A 19,229-nucleotide genomic window follows, 5' to 3' on the forward strand; every position below is an offset into this window, starting at 1 on the left:
GTTTCTATTTAGGCAATTTTTAGGTTATGCATAGCCTCTGAGATATATATTGCCAAGCATCGAAAAGCTAAAGTAAATATAACTTTTTACCTAAGTTTTCCATGTTATAAAAGTGGGCCTGTAACATTGGTATAGGGGCATTGATATTGCATGTATAGTAAAGTTACTTATGTGTTAGAGCACTTTAGGAGGTCATACCTAGTGTACAATATAAACTTGAATTTGAGTTGTGGTGTCGATACATGTAGTGTCTGAAATAGGAAGTATAGCATCCCTTTTGACAAATTCATACTGAAGAGACTAGAACAATTTAGATTAAGTTCTTTTATAAACTATCCAATAGTATGAAGGTTGCCATTACAAAACCTTCAAGTTCACTTTTGCCCCAAAGTGTAAGATAAGTGAAGCACTGATTGTGAAACAGCCAAACACTTACATGGCATGTTCTGTAACTAGTGTGGTAGCTAGGTAATACATGTATTATATGTATAATGTTATGTATAGTTATTTATGAACCCTTACATGAAGTAATATTTAAACCATTTACGAAAGAAACAGAGAAAAGAACAAATTTATATATATGTACCACATGCTAACGAAACTGACTGATACCTGACATGTGTTTGAAACTGTTTGTCATGATTTGACAAGTGTCCTGGTTGGAGAGGTACGAGCAAGTTGACTGCAGTATACTCGAACCTGTGCATCATTTCCCTGCCAAGACATTTTTTTTTCTAGCAGTAGTGGTCCGTCTTTTTTTTCCATCACCCTCTCATATCCGGATTTTTTTCAAACAAATCCATTTGGCATCTTTTTTTCCCCGAAATCTTCCAAGCCCCCCCCCCCCCCGATATCAAATGGTCCACCTCTTACCACGTGCAACGGTGCAACATGCTGAGGAGTACTCCCTAGCCTGTTTCATATCAATACTCGTATTATGCGTATTGAATAATCTACGAATGGCATAACGTCATTACAAAATCGCCGCATATCATGTCATCATCTCGCATCGCAGTATTGCATGTAGTCATCTCATGTAGTCATATCGCATGTAGTCATCTCATGTAGTCATATCGCATGTAGTCACCTCATGTAGTCATATCGCATGTAGTCATATCGCATGTAGTCATCTCATGTAGTCACATCGCATGTAGTCATATCGCATGTAGTCACCTCATGTAGTCATATCGCATATAGTCATCTCATGTAGTCATATCGCATATAGTCATTGCAGTATTGCATATAGTCATTGCAGTATTGCATATAGTCATTGCAGTATTGTATTTTCGAATATTGGCAGGCATTCTACGCTATAGTACGTGTACGTTACAGAATGACTGGTACAGTGATGTCAATGAATGTCTTCAACATTTGTGCAGAAGTCACCAAAGTATTAATGTAAGAATCTCTAGTTAATCGATTCATTTTTTCTTGTTCAGCACATATTCAAGTCTTTATTCAGACGTGAGGTATATTTGTTTACTTGATAAATGTAGTAAGAACAGTTTGAATTCTAAAGGTACTAGCATTAATATTCCATTTTATGTTAGCTCAGAAGAAAAAACAATTATACATTTGCATGTACCAAAATAAAATGACACTGCCAAACATGGTTTGTACTTTTGACTTCCTTTATCAGGACGTATCTGGACTTTATATGCGTATAAAGATACTTCTGTGTGTCCCACTTGGATGTAGCACAGGGGCGGGTCAGTGTCTCAATGAAATTATATTTTCATTTACCAAAGCAATCAGTTCACGTGACACGTTTGATTGACAGTTGTCATTGGTATATATTGTTGGATTGATAGTTATATGTTTACTCGAGTGTGCTATCTTCATAAAAATCGTCTTAAACACTTCTAAATTAAATCCTCCTCACATAAAGAAAGAAGCGACCAAATATTTGACTGCTCATATCGTAATTGAATCCCGAGAAATCAACTGTCTTATGAAGCTTTCAACAGTTAATAAACTAGTTGTCTTGCCATTTCTTGCCCTAATATGTGGATAATGTTGTTCCACCTATTTTAGACAGAGAGTATATCTGGCCTGAATTACATTTCCGCGCAAATGCAAACCGAGGGAACGAACAGCACTTACGGAAGGGGTGGGGGCTGATGAGAAAATATTTTGTACAAATTGTTTCCCAGTTCCCTCTTCCCTTCAAGCTCACAAAAAAACGTTGTCGCTGATTTTCATTTGTGCAGTTATATGGCATACTTCCCGTATTCTGGAGATGTGCAAATGTATGGTACACTAGTATAAAATAACAGTGGTAATCGACTTCAGTGTTCATACATAATAAGAGATTTCTTTATAAGTGTGGGATTTGCAAGGAGAGGTTGGATCGTAATCTATATTTGGAGATACTTAGCCAACCCCATTCAATTGTGGTTTGGCGCAGGAACAGCATACCTTGATCACCCATGGGGAGTATTCTGGAATAGGGCTCAATCATTTGGTAACCTTGCCAAAATAAACCACAGGCTAGCATTGCAAGGGTTCTGGAAAATTCATTAAACGGAATAATTTTTAACCGACACAATATGCACATTATGCAAGTTTTTCGATTTGCCAATCCCCTCTCAGCGCAACGGAGGATGTTTTTAGACATGGTATTTTTTACAAGTATGTAAGTAATGTTTATGATAGTCCATATATGCTTTTCAAGTTACATTTTAAAGTTCCACAGATGCCGGATCGGAGAACTAGAAAGTTTACAAACCTGATGCCAGTAAATTTAATGTTTTTAAACACTGTGCCGTTCACAGATGTACATGTATAACAACGTATAGTGGTCTTTGTTGTAGTATTTTGAATATTGACTTTAATTTATCAAATTTAATTTTCCAGATTGTCCACCTGACAATATTGATTTTATATATTTGCCTCATAATGTATTTTAGATATAGTATTTTATTTGCCACAAACTCAAAATCATATCAACATAACAAGAGAGAAAGTACAAAAGACAGTGGAATAAATATTACAATTAAACTGATGGATGAATACAGAGTTTATGGCTGGACCACAGAAATAGTTTGAAACAAACTAGTCAAGTTTGTGGCCCATACTACAATTGATTAAACAAATAAAATAATCAAAGCAAAAACAAAAACAAATTTGAAATTAAAACAAAAACAAACAAAACAAAACGCGTTCTCATCAAAAAAAAAATATAACAACTGGCATTAAATTTAAATGCAATGTAAGGTAGAAAAAGCTGAATTAATTTTGTAACAAATACTGTTTTAACTGAGATTTAAAAGTAGTCCTGGATTGTATTTTTTTCAATTCTTCAGGTAAGGAGTTCCAATGTTTTGCAGCTGCATACTGAAAATTGTGTTGCGTCAAAGTAAGATTTACTTTTGGAATGTAAAAGTTATCTCTCGTTGTATTCCGAGTGTGATACGTATTTGGTGGTGTGTTGAAATAGTCGTTAACTGTTTGCGGGAAGTGACCGGCCCTCAAATCAAAAATAAATAAAGAAGTATTAAATTTGCATTGCTGGTGGACACTTAGAATTCCTAGTTGCTGAAAAAGAGGGGAGGAGGGAGCACCAATATTTGAAAAAGTTATAAAGCGAATAACTTTCTTTTGAAGGTTTAAGATAGGCTTGAGAAATGTATTGTATGTATTGCCCCATATCTCTATACAATATGAGATATGGGGCAAGGTCATAGAGTTATACAGCAGAAGAAGAGTAGATTTAGTACGTAATAGCGAATTTTGGAAATTATGCCATTAATTGGAGAAATTGCTTTCCTAACTTTTTCAATGTGTGATGTCCAAAGCATATTTTGATCTAAACACACGCCAAGATAATTGGTTGACGTTACTTGTGAAATTTGTGAGCGATTGATGCCCAGACTTCCCTCCGTTTTCACCAATCTTTGCGAAGTCTTAATAATCATGAAATTCGTTTTTTCTACATTGATAGTGAGCCTATTGGCGTCGCACCAGTCACAGACTTTCCTGAAGTCGAAATGGAGTTGATCAAGCTGAATTATATTTGAGGGATTGTTGATAAATTGAAACAAGTTTGTGTCGTCGGCAAATAATCGAAATTCAAATGCATCAGTAGCGTTCACAATATCATTGATGTAAATCAGAAAGAGAAGGGGGCCTAAAATTGAGCCTTGTGGTACTCCACATTGTATTTCGCTATATGGCGAGGTAACATTATTTATACAGACACACTGCTTACGCTGGGAGAGATAACTTTTAAACCAAAGTAAAGGCAAGCCTCTGACACTGTAGAAGAATACTATGGTCTATTGTGTCAAAGGCTTTCCGCAAATCAATGAATATACCACATGTCAGATATCCATTGTCCAGCTTATTAGCAATACCAGTGATCAGGTCAACCAGGGCAAGCTTAGTACTGTGTTTTTTCCTGAAACCAAACTGAGTTTTGATGAGGATGTTGTATTTTTCAAAATATATAACAAGTTGATGATTGACAATAGATTCAAACACTTTACTGATTACGGGCAAAATTTTTCATTTTTAGGAGCCTGTAAATGGGACTTGCCGGCCTTCCGTGAAATAAATAAATAAACTGTATGTCAACGAGTTGAGTAATTGGTAACAAAATACAACACCTTATTATTCCAAGACAATAGCCCCCGTCACCACGTCCTGGTTTTCACATAATTTTATACATTACACTTTCATTCAAACGGGGGTCGACACATACATTCATAATTCATCAACAATACCGGTGCTTATCCGTCATTGCACGCATTTAGCGAGGAACGCTAGTCTATACCTTCATTACACAGTGTTCACCCCTGTGCACGTTACATAAGTTTGTATTCCTGTAAAATAAAAGAATGTGGAGAAATCAACTCCGGACTTTTGATTGGTTGTTTGTCAAATGTAACACGTGTACTCCCTGTCAAGTGATTGACCAATTTGAAACAAACAACACCTAACTAGTCTTACAAACACAATAGTTTTCCCTGCCACCACCTTTAAAGTGCACCTGGAGGGGTAGAGGAAAATTTTGATCCTCTAGGTCTGATTGGTTCATGGTTCTCGACAGGAATCTAACATCTTGGGTTGGGTATATAAATGACGCGTGATACATTTTCAAACTGTCTTTGCGACTCCAGCAAACGATAAACAAAGATGGATACTGGTATTGTGCTGCTCACCCTGGTCTATGTCGTCATAGTGTATATCCGAAGCCTTGTACTGCTGAGAGTGGATGATGATAGAAGAATATTCCGATGTTTGGTATGGGTCCTGGATGCTGTATGCTGTCTACTTCGCTCACTGGTCGAAAAGAGGAAGTTGGAAGGAAAAATTGCAATGTGTATCACCGTATGGATGCTGTGTTTGCTTCAGATGTTTGTTCGCTGTACAATAGAGACTGTTCGAGAATGGAAGTCAATGGTTTGCGTATTGGTTCGTCAATTTATCATGGTTTGGTCCCTGCGAGAACGTCGAAGGATGGTATATGAGATAAGTCGGTTTGCTATGTTTGTTCTTTCTGCTGCATTTGGGCCCGTTGTATGGGAATGGGGGCCATGGTGGCTATTTCGGCGCGGTACCTTTTTTGGCGGGAAGGTGGCGGCCCGGGTTGACAGGTTAGGATTTAGACGGTTTTGTCAGGAGGAAAGTTTGTCATTGGTTGTTCAAGTGGCACAGACTGTAATATTCCCCATTTTCGAAAACATTAAGAACGCAAAATACATATCAAAATTTATCTACGAATAAAAAATACAAATCAAAATTTATCGACAAACAAATTTGAATAGATACGTCATACATAGTCATGTACACAAAGTTGTTCTCGGGTACCCAGATTCCTATAAATTCAGCCACCTCCGGTATACACATTTCTTTCACAACCGAAACAATTGTATTTTGCCATGTTCAAATGAAAAATCATTGATGTTTATATTAGACTATTTACGAAACACAAACTTGAAAACCATAATTGCCTATAACCACAGAAAACCACTTCTATTTAGGGTCCCATACTAAAGTTACCCCAAAACTAGTAAACCAAATGTAAACTTAAAATAGGTTGTTCCTAGAAATACAGACTGTGCCACTTCTAATTAGGGTTCCCATTCTAAAATTAACAACTTTCGCAAAAACTAGTTAACTAAATGTAAACTTAAAATAGATTGTTTCTAGAAATACTGACTGTGCCACTTCTAATTAGGGTTAAAGTTTTCGCAAAATCTAGTTAGTTAGTTTTTTTTTCAAGAAATACAAAGTTGAATCGAAATATTTCTTTCATTAAAATGCTAATCATACAAAATTAAAACCCGTGTATTTTGCTCTGCAGCGCATATTTTTTTCATTCATGTTACAAATTTAAGAGTTATTTCCGTAAAGACATTCTTCTTTGAAGATGATGATGAAAAAGATAAGTTTGTTTACAATATTACAAATATAGCTAATAACCACATAACAACCAACAATGTGAACCAAATTTATTTTTCGTTTTGTGATGGTCAGAACATTAATAAATTACAATACAAAATAATGTCACCGCTTCAGTTATACCCATGGTATAGTGATCAAATATATGTGTCTCAAAACCAAATTAAGGCTTATGATCTCATCTTTTTGGTCAAAGATCTATCATTAGATTAAGATGCATTCTGGATGTGTTTATCTCATCAGTGATATGCAAATTAGGGCTAAAAAGACTCAAACTAAAACTAAGTCTATATTTACAAAGTCTATAACAAGATGATCCAATCAGTAATATGCAAATTAGTGCCTAATAACGTGTCTTTTTGGTCAAAAGTCTATCATTAGATTAAGATGTATTCTTGATGTGTTTATCTCATCACTGATATGCAAATTAGGGCTAAAAAGACTCAAACTAAAAGAAAGTCTATAACAAGATGATCCAATCAGTAATATGCAAATTAGTGTCTAATAATGTGTCTTTTTGGTCAAAAGTCTATCATTAGATTAAGATGTATTCTTGATGTGTTTATCTCATCACTGATATGCAAATTCGGGCTAAAAAGACTCAAACTAAAAGAAAGTCTATAACAAGATGATCCAATCAGTAATATGCAAATTAGTGTCTAATAATGTGTCTTTTTGGTCAAAAGTCTATCATTAGATTAAGATGTACTCTTGATGTGTTTATCTCATCAGTGATATGCAAATTAGGGCTAAAAAGACTCAAACTAAAAGAAAGTCCATAACAAGATGATCCAATCAGTAATATGCAAATTAGTGCCTAATAATATGTCTTTTTGGTCAAAATTCTATCATTAGATTAAGATGTAATTTTGATGTGTTTATCTCATTAGTGATATGCAAATTAGGGCTACAAAGACTAAAACTAAAAGTCTATATTTATAAAGTCTATAACAAGATGATCCAATCAGTAATATGCAAATTAGTGCCTAATAACGTGTCTTTTTGGTCAAAAGTCTATCATTAGATTAAGATGTATTCTTGATGTGTTTATCTCATTACTGATATGCAAATTAGGGCTAAAAAGACTCAAACTAAAAGAAAGTCTATAACAAGATGATCCAATCAGTAATATGCAAATTAGTATCTAATAATGTGTCTTTTTGGTCAAAAGTCTATCGTTAGATTAAGATGTACTCTTGATGTGTTTATCTCATCAGTGATATGCAAATTAGGGCCTAAAAGACTCAAACTAAAAGAAAGTCTATAACAAGATGATCCAATCAGTAATATGCAAATTAGTGCCTAATAATATGTCTTTTTGGTCAAAATTCTATCATTAGATTAAGATGTAATTTTGATGTGTTTATCTCATTAGTGATATGCAAATTAGGGCTAAAAAGACTAAAACTAAGTCTATATTTATAAAGTCTATAACAAGATGATCCAATCAGTAACATGCAAATTAGTGCCTAATAACGTGTCTTTTTGGTCAAAAGTCTATCATTAGATTTAGATGTATTCTTAATACCATGATCTCATCGGTGATATGCAAATTAGGGCTAAAAAGCCTCAAACTAAAAGTCTATATTTACAAAACGTCTATAACAAGATGATCTCTTCAGTGATATGCAAATTAGGGGCTAATAATGTGTCTTTATGGTAAAAAATCTGTCATTAGTTTAAGATGTATTCTTGATGTGTTTATCTCATCAGTGATATGCAAATTAGGGCTATAAAGACTAAAACTAAGTCTATATTATGATCTAAAATTATGATCTAAAAATGTCTTTTTGGTTGTCTATAATTAGATTAAGATGTATTCTTGATATGATAATTTCATCAGTGATATGCAAATTAGGGCTAAAAAGACTACAACTAAAAATCTGTAATTACAAAAAGTCTATAACATGATGATCCCCGAGCACTGAGCAAGGACCATTAGTTTTTCACCATTAGAGTAGTTTTTGTTACATGGGAGGAGTTTTAAAAAAAAGTTTTTATAAGAACTACCGTCTCCCTCATTAACCTCTGTAAAAAATAAATAAAATAAAAGCTGTAAAAATATAACTGGTGTAAACCAAAATGCTCCTGTAGGTTGCAATTGGTTTTGCTAAATTAAAACTGAATCATAAAAGTTTGATTCAATATTTATCAATTGAAATTTTGAACAAAAATATTGTGGTTTACCACACTTGTGTTTCTCTCTCAATCAGAGATCACAATGTTTAGAAAAGGGAATAGAATTCATCCAGCAAAAGCACTTTTAGTCCCCCAAAGTGAGTGACTATTACAATGGGCTCAGACTTCCAATATCTGATTTCTTTCAAAACTGGCACAAAGGTGACATGTCATTCGGAAAATATGCCATATTTGTCATCAAAAATCAATATTTTCTGCATAATTAATCATAAAACAAGCTTTATTTTGAAACCTGGCCTTGAGCTCCCATGGACTATACGGGGAAGGTCTGCTGTAAAGTCTGTATGCATATGTCATAAGGTACATGTACATGTATGATATAGGGTATATACTTTTCTAGGCGAGAAGATTTTGGATAACCCTGCCCATCTAGACTGGTTGATTTTATTTTAATTGTAGTTCAAAATATTGATATATTTTTCAAAATAATTCTTACAATTGCTAAAAGTAAGATTTCATTTCTCAAAAAATTAATTATTTTTGATCAGTTTTTAGGTATTACATCATATGAACTACCGTCTGCATGTATTATAGACCTGTATAGTATGTATTTTGAGTGATACAGTTGGTATAAGAAAGAGTCAGACCATTTTTAGGGTGTGTAGTATGACAACAGTTTGGTTTTTGGGGGTTTCAACATAGCCTCCCTATGTCATTTCACAAAGCGTTGCCCACCTCATCCTGGGATATATGGTCATGTGAACAAAATTAATGAAAGTGGTTTATTTTGCCAATACTAGTTCAAAGAAGCACACTTTAGATAAATTTTCTTTGCCGGCCCTACTATTAAATTCTATCTTAATAACAATAATGATAATAATAATAATAATAATAACGTTAGGGTAATAATAATAACATATAATAAATAATCACTAATAAGTAATAAGTACTAATATAATAAATACTAATGTATGATAAATACTAATATATAATAAATACTAATATATAGTAAATAAGCACATAATTAGGCACCAATGACTGTTAATTTCTAATTCTCCTTTCATAATTAATTGCACTTAAAGTTGAAATAGTATTGGCATTATGGATTACTCTCATTAAACATGTTCATATGACAGGACAACTCTGTGTGAAATGATACTAGGAGGCTTTGCTAAGATTACCAAGCCCTTACTGTTGTCATACTACATACCCAAAAATGGAGACACTTTCTAATACCAACTTTATAGCACAAAATAGATACTCTACAGATCTATGATAGATACAGGCGGCAGTTTGTACGATGAAATAGCTAAAAACTGACCAAATTAATTGTCTTTTGGAAAATGAAATCTCACTTTTAAGAATTGTAATAATGTTTTGAAATTTATAGATTTATTCTAAGCTGCAACTGAAGCAAAATCCATCAGTCCAGCTGAGCAGGGTTTTCCAAAGTTTTCCAGCCCAGAAAAGTATACAAAAAAACACTGCTTTCCAGCAGACCTTTCCCACCTATGGGAGTTGTGCACCCCCCCCCCCCCCTCCCATATTACTTCTGCAAAAAAAAATTAATTCTCTGAGATAGGACAAAAATACACATTTTGATAACACATACAAATTCTACCCACTTTATGCAACTTTAGTCAGTTATTATTTCATAATCAATTTAATAGTATAAAAATGTTTTTGCTTGACTTATTCTCATTGGCTTTTCTAACCATTGGGGTCGATTTTTCAGGGAGAAACAGTAGAACAATAAAAAATCAATTAATTATACTGTATTTGCAAATTTATACACAGTTCTTTCTTTATAGTGGTTTCCCAAACCTGGGCAAGTTTACCTTCGTCAAGATTTGATTTCTTCCTTTCACCCCATTTCATAAAAAAATATTGTCTACAAATTATAACCTTGAAAATTTAATATCAACCATATGGGAGCACTTTGGTAAATGTAATTTATATTGAATGTATTTTTTCATTATTTTATTAAATAAAACACAATATATTAACCAAACTGTATTAATACAATTTCCATGCAAGTTTATTTTCAGGAAGCCAGGCTCGACAAAGATGGACAAATGATGGAAAATGTGAGTCAAAAAACTGTCTTTTTAATATTTAATATGTTTATACATTGAAAGTTAGATTTAGAAACTTTATTTCTATTTGATTGTCATGTCTGCAATATAAAATAAATTTAGAAAATAATATAATTGCATTGTGAGTGAATACTTCAATTCTTATACTATTTCTTAAATTTCTTTCTTTTAGCCTGTGGTGATAAGAAGACCCAAGACTGATCGATGTATTTGATTATTACGATACTGATGTGTATTTTGCATTTATGTATATCTATTAAAATGTAATTTATGTATTGAAATGTATTTTTAAGTTATTTTATTAGTAGAACTTTTGGAGGAGTTTAGAAGAACAGAAAAACAGTTTCAGACATCAGCACCAAGTAAGTTTTTTGAGTTTTTTTTAGTTTGAATGGCTGCATGAATGATTGCTCTTTTAACTATCCCACCTCACCCCTTCCAACATACGTACATCAAATACACTATCATTTTTGCGTCTCCGGCACCAATTGTCATATCTGCGCCATCATCTACCTCGCGTTTCGGTCCGCAGTCTTCGCTGCACATGATCATATATTACATATTGACATACACAAACAGCACTCCTCGATTTTTGTTATCCCTTTCCGTACGTCTGGTTTCTTGTGGATTTTGGTTTTCTCTGACTAGGTGGGTCTCTAGGGTTGATTACTTTGTTGTTTGGTTGGTTGGCGTTGGTTGGTTGGTTGGTCGGTTGGTCGGTTGGTTGGTTGGTTGGCAATGGTTCGTTGGTTAGTCCTTTGTAGGTTTTACATATTTTTCACTTGCTGTCTATGGCCTTAATCTCTCATACCAGCACACATAAACCTCACAAACCTCCGCCGTGTCGCCGCCATCTCTATTACTGCCGTGTCGCCATCTTTATTTGCCATCACCGTTGTGCGTCATATTCATTACAACAATACAATAAAGTCCCCCATTCATTTTAACTTTCTGTATGTATGTTTGTATGGTTTAGAGTTATAATGGCTCATTCCATTACAACTCTTCATATTCGCAGTCAAGCATGTGCATGTATGTTAACCCTCTCCCCCCAAAAAACCCCCAAAAAGTATGTGTCCTTGTATGGTGATTCAAATTGGCAACAAAGAATTGCTTGGCAGCGATGACACCCCTAGCATTGACTAGATAATATGGATTTTAGAGTAATCAATTTCCAATGCGGCCTAAATTCAACTGCATACAGAGCTCAGTAGAGCTATCAAACATTTAATCCTCTTTTTATCAGGGGGGTGGGTTGGTCAATTTCACTACAAACATTCAAATTAAAATCTCAAATCCAGGGGACCATATAGCCAGAATTACCATACGAGTATGACTACATTCTCAGTCTAAATAATTGTTAGCATAAAAATGCTACTAATGACTGAGTGAATTTAAGGTACTGTCGTCTTTAGTGTATCCATGGCAGTGTATTTCAAGGCAATATCTATTATATGGTACGTCTACAGAATATCAAGTATACATCACTTACACCTAAAAGCTATGAATGGTAAGCGTCATCTAGAAGTTCTTTACTTATCTTTGCTGTTCATCTACAATTGATCTGTGCTGTCATGAACACAGATGAAAAGTGATGTAGCCTCAAATATTCATCTGAAAGTTGTTCATAAACTGATAAATTTTCATCAAGTCTTCATCAAAGACAGTCTTCAATATTTCAACTTACTAGCCAAGTCAAATTCAGAATTTTTTATGACAAATATGGCCAATATTTTGTCATCATTGCAAAGGTCACAAAACAAAGCAATGACAAGGTCTCAAAGCTCATTATAAATAAAATGGGTATCAAGTCATTTAATTTAGGTTTCTATGTATTAAGCTACCAGACTGAGCTTGTGCACAAAATGTGAAGTTTGACATTTGTGCCAGGCTTGGTTGAAATTGGTCTATGCATCTCTGCTGTATACTGTGCACTATGATTAATGTTTGGCTATTTGACCTTGAAGATACAGGTCGAGGTCAAAGGTCGAGGTCTCAGAAAGACCATTATCAATAATATGGATATGGATAATATAACACTCAAAGTGGGTCACTATTACACACTTCAATAATAGCACTCGGTATTAAATAGCACTATTGCAAGAAATGTGGGAATTGAATACTAGCATCCATTATTAAATAGCACTATTGCAAGACATGTGGGAATTGAATACTAGCACTCGGTATTAAATAGCACTATTGCAAGAAATGTGGGAATTGAATACTAGCACTCGGTATTAAATAGCACTATTGCAAGACATGTGGGAATTGAATACCAGCACCTGGTATTAAATAGCACTATTGCAAGACATGTGGGAATTGAATAATAGCACCCGGTATTAAATAGCACTATTGCAAGAAATGTGGGAATTGAATACTAGCAACCGGTATTAAATAGCACTATTGCAAGAAATGTGGGAATTGAATACTAGCACCCGGTATTAAATAGCACTATTGCAAGAAATGTGGTAATTGAATACTAGCACCCGGTATTAAATAGCACTATTGCAAGAAATGTGGGAATTGAATAATAGCACCCGGTATTAAATAGCACTATTGCAAGAAATGTGGGAATTGAATACCAGCAACCGGTATTAAATAGCACTATTGCAAGAATTGTGGGAATTGAATACTAGCAACCGGTATTAAATAGCACTATTGCAAGAAATGTGGGAATTGAATACTAGCACCCGGTATTAAATAGCACTATTGCAAGAAATGTGGGAATTGAATACTAGCACCCGGTATTAAATAGCACTATTGCAAGAAATGTGGGAATTGAATACTAGCACCCGGTATTAAATAGCACTATTGCAAGACATGTGGGAATTGAATACTAGCACCAAGTATTAAATAGCACTATTGCAAGAAATGTGGGAATTGAATACTAGCACCCGGTATTAAATAGCACTATTGCAAGAAATGTGGGAATTGAATACTAGCAACCGGTATTAAATAGCACTATTGCAAGAAATGTGGGAATTGAATACTAGCACCCGGTATTAAATAGCACTATTGCAAGAAATGTGGGAATTGAATACTAGCAACCGGTATTAAATAGCACTATTGCAAGAAATGTGGGAATTGAATACTAGCAACTGTTCATGCTGTACTTAAAAATAGTGACCCCCCTGCAATTCATCCACAAAACAATCCCCCCCCCTGACAAATATAAAAACACAATGTCCTGCCCATCTGTTGACAGGAAACACTCTTTTTGTTCACGCACACTGCATATATAGTTAATTTTACATGTTACATTTTCAGTAATTTCAATTTTTATACTATTTTTTTATAACATTAGCATGGAACTATAACAAAACAATAGATGGTTACAAAGGCCAAAGAAAATGATTATCAAAATCTTGTGAAATTAAAATGCTTTTACTTTTCTAAGTATGAATGAATGAATGAGTGACTGTTGTTCTTATAACCCCCTCTCCAACCTACACATTTCAAATACTACCCGTATTTTCATCATCATCGCCATCAACTACCTCACGCCTCGGTCCTTTTTTGCCATCACTACGCATGACCACATATTACATATACACAAACGGTTCATCTTTTTTCTTTTTCTTCTCATTTTGGGTTGTCCTCAGGTTAGGTTAGGTCAGAGGGTCGGTAGTTTGGATTATTTTCACTTGCCTGGCTATGGACTTTCTCTCATACTTAACATCCACAGACACAAATTTCGCACTTCCACCACTGTCACCAATTTCACCACGTCTCCGTTTGCATTCGCCATCCTTCCCGCGTCTCCACCTGCATTTGTCATGTTCGCCCTGTGTCATATTCAAGTTATTTTTACACCAACACCAACACAAACTATAGGTTTTCATGTTTGAGAGTTATAATGGCACCATACCCTCATAACTCCTCACTATTGGCTGTCAAGCATTGTGAGTGTGTGTATTAAACTTGCCCCCCCCCAAAAAAAAATAAAAAAATAAAAAAATAAAAGTAATAAATAAAAATAAAGGAAAAACTGTGGCCTATTGTATATAAAAGGGTATGTATGGCAACTCAAAGGAAGCGACAAAGAATTGCTTGGCAGCAATGATACCCCTAGCATTGACTAGATAATATGGACGTTAGATTCAATATTTCATGCGCCACATTTCAACAGAGCTCAGTGAAGTTCTACCAACCCTGTACATCATATCATTGGGATTAGGAATGGACAATAAAAATATCAAGGATCTAACGTTCAGGGGACTTTTTTGCCCGACTTGCCATATCATAACGGTACTCGGTATATACCAGTTAATCTAGATGAATGAAATAAATGAAATAAAATATACCATAAGTTCTATAAATAGTCTATACATATAATGACCAACTGAAAGTACTATCGTCTGGCTTTTGTGGCTGTCATTCAAGGCAATTTCTATTACATCTACAAGATATCAAGTGTACATCACCTACATCTGACGGCTTAGAGTGTTAAGTGTCTTCTCTAGGGTACTTACTTTTTATTATTCGTCTACATTTGATCATGATGTGTGATGACGATGAACGTAAGTGTAGTCTGTAAGGTACGCCGTGATGGGGCGCCCTCACACTTCAGCCAACCCCTCCCACGCCGGTGAGGGCGGAACGTCAGGACGTATCTTACAGTCTAACGTAAGTGACACACAAAATTAATTATGTATGCGTAAGAGCAAATGACGCGCATCTTATGGCAAATGACTAGCGTATGGAAATAAATGACACACATAAGGCAAGTAATGCACGTATGACCACAGGGGCGTGTAATATTTCTTAGATTGTTGTTTTCCTGGTCTACAGACATCGCATGTAGTCATCTCATGTAGTCATATCGCATGTAGTCATCTCATGTAGTCATATCGCATGTAGTCATCTCATGTAGTCACATCGCATGTAGTCACCTCATGTAGTCATATCGCATGTAGTCATCTCATGTAGTCATATCGCATGTAGTCATCTCATGTAGTCACATCGCATGTAGTCATATCGCATGTAGTCACCTCATGTAGTCATATCGCATATAGTCATCTCATATAGTCATTGTAGTATTGCATATAGTCATTGCAGTATTGCATATAGTCATTGCAGTATTGTATTTTCGAATATTGGCAGGCATTCTACGCCATATAGCGACCGTCGGTCACCTTCACAGTACACTGAGCAGAATAACCCGAGGGGTCTAGCAGCAAGACTAGGGTTTGTTAGGGAGCCTTAAATCCTGACCGGTTTGTGGCATAAATTTGACCCCTCCCCCCTAGTCCGGCCGTTGTGCTGAAAATGACAATCCCTCGAATTCCTTTCTCTAAAATATGACCCTCTCCCTGTTCAAATATTTCAAACAGAAAGAAAGAATATTCTGACTTTTTCGGTTTATTCCGATTTCTAAGTTGAAGAAATAAAAACAGAAAGAAAGAACATTCCGACTAATTCGGCTCATTTCAACTTCTAGGAAATAAACAGTAACTTAAAGTAAAAGGGTACCCATGTATCTATAGGAAAGAAAGACTAATTCCGACTATTTCGGTTTATTCTGACTATATCGGCGAGTTCAATATTCTGATTTCAAAGTAGAAGAATAAACAGAAAGAAAAAGAAAAATGAAAAGATAACCCGAATAAATTAAAGAAAGAATATTCCTACTATTTCGGTTTATTCCGATTTCAAAGTAGAAGAAATATACACAGAAAGTGAAACAAAAATGACAAAATAACCAGAATTCTGACAATGATTCTGTCCTTATAGTTGGTGAGGCCTAGGTGAAGACCAGAACTCTCGGCCACAGGACTAGACTACTCGTATATATGAGTGCACAACTGACAACCTTAGGACCGAGGTGAACGTCCACGTCCACTCCATCACATTATCCCAAATAACTTGCCATGCTGTTCTCACTTTATTACTTTCATTACACTACAACTAACTGTTAATTCACTGCATTGTATGATATTACTTTACAGTGGTGGCAGTAGTGGGATGTGGTAGCAGTAGGAATGGTGGTGGCAGCAGTGGTGGGATCATGCCAAATCACAAAATATTGGAAAGTTGCATAAAAAAATGAATCAATAAAATGTGACCCTCCCCTAATTTCCATTTTCTATCCCCCCCCCCCTTGTAATTAGTTTCTGAGGCGGGGGGGGGGGGGGTCGGGGTCGATGGATTTTTCCATCAGGCCAACGAAAATTAGTCACTGAACCCCCTATCTGTGAAACAAAAAACAGGCTGAATCCCCCTCACTTAATTCTAAAACATAGTGATCCCCCCATATGATATTTTTACATGACAGGTATTTGATCGTAACTCAGAGTGGACTGCTTGACTAAATACTTTATAAGATAGCATCATACTAAGCTAGCGACTATACAGGGTTAATATATTGAAAAAGAATTTAATAGCACTTTGACTGTAAAAGGTAGGGGGAAATTTTGAGATGAATATGTAGACCTCTCATGGGGTCCCAAGGGGTCTCCCCCTAGAAGCTTTGTTTTTTTAGGGCTTTCAACCCCTTTTGGGCAATGATTTCAAAGCCTTACAAGACAGCACTAACAAAGTAATTAGCAACTACATAGGGTTGAATTTTTTTATAGTTCAATAGCGTGCATCCTGACAGTAAAAGGTAGGGGGAAAGCCAATCTGATTAAAATCCGATGTAGATGTCGGCTAATCGTGCATTGCTATCTTACCATCGTTATTTAGCTTGAATTGACCTTCGTAGTAGATGTTTACGTTTTTAGCCTGATCGGAGGCGATCAGGCTAAAAACGTAAACATCTACTACGAAGGTCAATTCAAGCTAAATAACGATGGTAAGATAGCAATGCACGATTAGCCGACATCTACATCGGATTTTAATCAGATTGGGGGAAAGCTTGAGGTGGGAATATGTACACCCATCATGAGGACATGGGAGAGGGTCCTGGCCTTGGAAATACTTTTACTCTGAAAGCCAATTGACTTTTAGGCTATCCAGCCTTGGAGCCTTTCAGGCAATAACTTCCAAGCTTTACAAGACAGCACCATCAAGTATCAGAAATTAAACTATTCTTCACATATAGGGTTGAAATATGTTCTTTAACAAATTAAATGGCACCATTAGAGTAAAGGCTAGGCCAGACCATCTGATTGTTGTATCATTGGCAGGGGAGAGTTGGAGAGTTTCTTTACTTCAACGAGTTTTAGACTATCCTAACAATAATTTCACATCTCTAAAAGACAGTACATCTAAAATTAGCAATTGATGTTTAAGGTTTAATACCATTATAACAGTAAACAATGGTGCATCTGATTGTTGGTTGACTGCATGAGTGACCTCTGGGGTGAGGTAGTCTTAGCAGGTCTCCTCCTAGCAGATCTGAAGATGTTTTGTCAATTTTATGTAATTCATAGCCTTTACATGATACAAGATGATATTTCACAGATTCGAAAAAATGTGTTACAGTAGTGTCTGTAACGTTGGTATAGTGGCATTACTATTGCAGATATAGTAAACTCACTGGTATACTAGAGAATGATAAGGTCCTCATATCTACTACATGTATTATGTATAATACAAACTGGAATCTAATGAGATGTGGTGATGTTTAGTGTTGATAACATGTTGTGTCCGAAATAGAAAGTATACAATGTGTATTATCCCTTCATACTAGAGAGTAGAACGATTTAGATTAACTTCTTTAAATTTATAAAGTATCTATACCATAAAGGAACTTTCATCTTTTGCCCCAAAGTGCAATATGTGTGGTAGGTAATACATTGTATATGTATATGTATATGTATATGTATATGTATATGTATATGTATATGTAAAGTTATTTTATGTTTGCGCGTCAAGTAATATTTTTAAAATGGAGACAAGAAAGCATTCCACAGTTCAGACAAGGTCATGCCACTGTAGATTCATGGATTTTTTTCTTCCATCAAAATCCAAAAACACAATGACCCCCCCCCCTATCCAAAACAGGATGACCCCCCACCTCAACCACTGCCAGTTTCGAAAACAGGGTGACCCCCTACTAATCCACCCCCCCCCTCTCCCAACAGACCAAAGAAACTGACCGGTCCCTTACTGAAGGGCTCCTTTACCACACAGGAGAATATATGATAGAGATAGAGGAAAGGGCGAGGCAGAGAAACGTGAAGAAGATTATTTACTAGTTATTTTTTTATTTTTAAATCGATCGACGGATCCATAGTAGAAAAAATAAAAAATAAAAATATAGCCACTTTAAAAATAACTTGGACCAAGCGTAGAATTAAATATTTTCTCAGTGTGTCAGATCATATTGCACTTGTGTTGTATTATCAATTACCACAACTTGTAATACAGGGGTGTTGTACAGTGGAAATGAAGAACATTGTCCAATATATTTTCAATACTTTAGCAAAAGTAGAAGGAAAGGTGAACATGTCTCGACGGATATATCAGAACGATTACATGTGATAATATGTGACTCAAGGCAATTCCTAAATGAGCATTCTCTACATCATGAAATGTTCGCACAAGTGCGTGAAAGTATAACACCCCTAGACCGCGAATGTTGCCGCCACAAGTTTGTGTATCCTGTCTTTCGTTTTGGTAGTGTGACGTCATTTCCAATTCCTT

This window comes from Glandiceps talaboti, chromosome 1 (assembly GCF_964340395.1).
Source record: "Glandiceps talaboti chromosome 1, keGlaTala1.1, whole genome shotgun sequence".
NCBI lineage: Eukaryota > Metazoa > Hemichordata > Enteropneusta > Spengelidae > Glandiceps > Glandiceps talaboti.